A 4,836-nucleotide genomic window follows, 5' to 3' on the forward strand; every position below is an offset into this window, starting at 1 on the left:
ACAAAATGCTAACTTGGCTTTCATTATGAGCAGGAGGTGGAGCTGGAGTAAGCACTGGGGCTCATATTGGTTTGAAGACTTTATCAGTGCTGAAGGAAGGATCCTGGAGCTTTCTTTTTGGCAGAAAAAAAATTGTATCATACTCTAAACATTTTTCTTTTAATGTAAAAAAATAGTGTGATATTATTATATAAATCTTTTAAAAAATAACCAACTCAAAAATTTGTGCCTTACAAGCATCTTATTCACTTATATTTGATTGCTAGCATTTTTTTTTAAGCCTATGAGAAGTTCTTCTTTGCCTACATTAACCATCTGTTCTTCCATGTTGTTCACCATCTCCTTTAGAGCCTTAGAATATAAATGCTGCTTTTAAAATTCCTGGTCTGACAATTCCAAAATCAACATCATATCTGAATCTGGTTTGGATGCTTTCTTCTTTTTCTTTTTTCTTTTCCCTCTTTTATAAAGACTTTAATCTCATTTCTGGGGGAGGAATGCTCATGGTCTGATCACTTCTTTTTTTTTTTTTTTTTCTTTTTTGTTCTTTTTAGATATACATGACAGTAGAATGTATTTGACATATTATACATACATGCAGTATAACTTATTCTAATTAGAATCCAATTCCTGTGGTTGTACATGATATGGAGTTACACTGGTGGTATATTCATCTATGAACATAGAAAAGTTATGTTCGGTAGATTCTATTGTCCTTCCTATCCGTGCCCACTACCCGTTGCTCCCTTCCCTTCATTCCTCTTGTCCTGGTAATCCAGTGAACTTTTATTCTTCTCCTCTCCACCCTCCTTTGTCCTGAGTTAGCATCCACACATCAGAGAGAACATTCAGCCTTTGGTTTTTTGGGACTGGCTTATTTCACTTAACATGATATTCTCCAGTTGCATTGAATGCTTTCTTGACCTCTTCAGTCTGTGGTTTTGCCTTTTAGTCTACTTTGTGATTTTTACTGAAAGCTGGACAGGAGTTACTGGGCTAAAAAAAAACAAAAAACAAAAAAACAAAACAACAACAATGAAGTGAGGTAAATAGGCCCTCAAAACAAGGAGCTGTGTTTTTCTGGTTGGAGTTCAATTGTGTTTACTGTTTACTGCAACTGTGCTGCTGGGTTTAAATTTTCTTGAAATTTGCTTGTTTTTGTCTCTCCTTGTTTTTTGATGTTTACAGAGACTCTTTAAATAAGGCAGGAGGTTTGAAGCTCCAACTCTAAGTCCATTTTTATCATAAAGGAGGCTTACTGATTTGGTGGGAAGTTATGGGAGGAGAGGAGGAAGTATTCTAGATCCTGTAATTAGGTAGGTGTGTCTTATTTATGGTGTGTCTGAGTTGGCCATTCTCTTTCTGCCATATTAAAGATTGGAGGGGGTTGGAGTTGGCTACTCTCTTTCCCTAGATCAGTTAATTTTTGGTAAAACCCCATCCAAACTCTGATAAGATGGGTTTCCTTGAGGGGTAGGCCTTGGGTAGGGAGAACTAGAGCTCTGGACATTATTTCAGAATGATTATTTTTTTCCCCTCCCCCTGCCTGAGGGACAAGATAATTTCTCTCAGAACTTCAGATCTAGCAGAGAGAGACTCCAACATGGCTCTTGGAGATAAAACTCACCTAAGTGTGGGGTCTGCCATGAATCTAACCTCTTGATGTTTTGAATTCTCAAGTTAGTTCACCTTGAGCATCCAATAACTTGTCAGTTATAGTGTGGAGTCAGTTATGACTTCAGACATAAGCTTCTGCTTCTGGGCTGCTGTGCTTTTGTATCCATTTCTGTCCTTAGTTTTGGGGGCAATAGTTCATTCGGTAATCTCAATTCTCTGGGATATCTCAGTTGTCGATTTTCAGTTTTTCTTACTATGAGGACAGGGATGGTGACTTCTAAGCTTTGTACATGTTGCACCAGAAGCCCTGTTCTCTTACTTTTAATACAATTATTGATGTTAGATTACATCTACCATGTTATGGTAATTGTATTGTTGACATGTTTGTATATAGAGCTATATTTATTTTCTGTTTGTTTCATTTGTTTCTCTCTTCTTCCTTTCCCTTCATCTTTTAGATTAATCTGATATTTATTTCCCATTTTACTTCTCCTACTGGTTCTTTAGCTCTATTTCATATGTTTAATTTTATGTGCTACAATGTGCCATGGTCTTCACTTACACAGCTTTCTGTGTGAACACTGCATTGTTCCTTATAAAATAAATGAAACAAGAGTGTAATTTCATTTACCTTATTCTTTGTCACATATTTGTCATATATTTATGTTTATTTTGTTCTGAAACTCACTATACTGTATTGCTGTTATTATTTACCTTAGTTTGACATTTACCTTTGAAGGAAATTAAGGGAAGAAAAATAATTTATAATAGTTCTCATATTTATCATTATTGGTGCTTTTTATTTATTCCTGTGGATCTGATTTTCCATTTGCTTTTATTTTTCTTCAGCCCAAAGAATTTCCTCTAATATTTTTTAAAATTTATGATTTCTGGTAATGAATGTCATCTTTTCGGTTTTGAAGAATATTTTTACTTTATAGAGAATTCTGGGTTGATGGGTTCTTTCTTCCCTTTATTTTTTGTTCAAAAATATTCTTTTGTCTTCTGGTTTCCACTGTTACTGATGGGAACTGGGTATTAATTTTTATTGTTGCCCTTTATGGAATGAGTCTTTTCACTTTTCAGAATGCAATTAAGATTTTCTTTTTTACTTTTGGTTTTAAATTGTTTATGATGTTTCTAGATGTAGTTTTCTTTATATTTAACTGCTTGGGATTTAGTGAACTCTTGGAATGGTAAGTTATTATTTTGCAACTTATTTGGGATTATTTTTAGTGATTATTTCTTCAAACTTTTTTCCTTCATTTTCTCTCTCCTGTCCTTCTGGGATTCCCATTATGTGTGTTAGACAATATAATATTGGCCCCCATGCCACTGAGGCTGTGTTTATTTTACTTGTCTAAATCTTTATTCTCTCTTTTCTTCATAGTGAATCATTTTTTAGAACTTGATTGTTCTGCAGTCTTTAATCTGTGGTTATGTATTTGCAGTGAATTTAAAAATTTAAACTATTTCTCTCTTTTAGTTCTAGGGATTCCCTTTAGTTGTTCCCCTGCCCCCCATATTTCCTATTTTCCTCTTGGCATTAATTATCTGTATAGTTTTTCAGACAATTGTTTTCTTGAAGTCCTTGGAAATAGAAATATCTGTTTTATAGTCCTTGTCTGGTAATTCCAACTTTTGGCCCATCACAGGATCACTTTCTATTAACTATCTTTTTTTTTTTTTTAAATGATGGTTCACATTTTCCATGTTTTCTTTGCATGTCCATGTTTTCTCTATTGTATGCTGGACATTAAGGTTGACACATTGTACAATCTTCAGATGCTTTTTTCCTTCCCCTGAAGTGTATTAGTTTTTTTTTTTTTCCAGGGCAATTAAGTTACTGGCTGATCCTTTTGAGCTCATGGAATCTTAGTTTTATTAAGGTGGGTCTTTTGATTTTACCCTTTGTGTTACTAAGGTGAATCCCTTAATTCAGAGATGTACACATTAATTCTGAAATGTACCATTTTAGAGTCTCAATGAAAACCTAACATGTTTACTAAATCATTCTGACTTGAAAACAGACTTTAAACTCTCCCCTCTCTGCAGCCGGTCAGCCCCAGATAGTTCTGTTCAACTCTTTTAGTCTTTGCAGATTTCTTGTGCAAATGCAGCATAAAAACCAGTCAGAGGGGCTGGGGAGATAGCTCAGTCGGTAGAGTGCTTGCCTTGTAAGCACAAGGCCCTGGGTTCGATCCCCAGCACCCCCAAAAAAAAACCAGTCAGAGAGTTGAGGGGAGACTATATGCAGATTTTGAGACTACTTTCTGTGGCTTCTTTTATTATCTAGTCTTCCTTCCTTCCTTCCTTCCTTCCTTCCTTGTCTTTCCTTTGTATGCTGGGGATGGAACTCAGGCCCTAGATTTTCTTTCTTACTCTCCAACCAGTCTTGGAGCTTGGGAGCCCTGAACTCTGTCCTCAGACACCTGAAGTTATTAAGACACCTGAAGCTAGAATTCTTGAATTCTAACATTGCAGTATCTCTCAGACTGGGGAGTTTCTGTAAGACAAAAACTGCAAATATGATCTCATTCAGTTTACTTCTCTTTTTTCAAGGATCTACTACCCACCAATTTATGCAGACTTCTAGTTATTCTCTGATGCTGTCAAATAGTTTTCATTTAAAAAATTTTTGTCTACAGATTATAATTCTTATCTGTAGGAAGTTTGATTCTGATATAAGCTACTCTGCCATTATGGAAAGTACACCTCTCTCTGTTTCCCAGTAAGTAGTCCTGACTAGTGATGAGGTTTTGTGTGGAGAAGAATTGGTTTGGCTGTGTGGGCTGGCGTATATAAGGCCTGAAAGGCCAGGCAATAGATATTTTACACAATGAGGTAGAAAATAGGGAAAGGGTCATGTCTGAATTATAGATAGCTTTTGTTTTTAAATATTAGAATGATGCTGACATTTATTATAATTCATGGAGAGACTTGACATGTATTCAAATGAATTGGTATGGTATTTTCATCATTTACATGAAGCAAATGTCAGAACAGAAGTAAGACCCTCAATTTATCCATGCAATTATAAGTCCTTCCCTCCCCCTTCTCTCCCTACTGCCTTCTCTCACCCTTTCCCCTTTCCTCTTCTTCCTCTTTTTTTTCAAATTGTCTTTTCTTTCTTTTCCCAGTCTCTTTCTTTTTATTTTCTTCAACCTTGTGACTAACATGTGAAGATGGTAACACACCTATTTAAAGATACCTCAAAAA

The sequence above is a fragment of the Sciurus carolinensis genome, chromosome 14, assembly GCF_902686445.1.
Source record: "Sciurus carolinensis chromosome 14, mSciCar1.2, whole genome shotgun sequence".
Taxonomy (NCBI): Eukaryota; Metazoa; Chordata; class Mammalia; order Rodentia; family Sciuridae; genus Sciurus; species Sciurus carolinensis.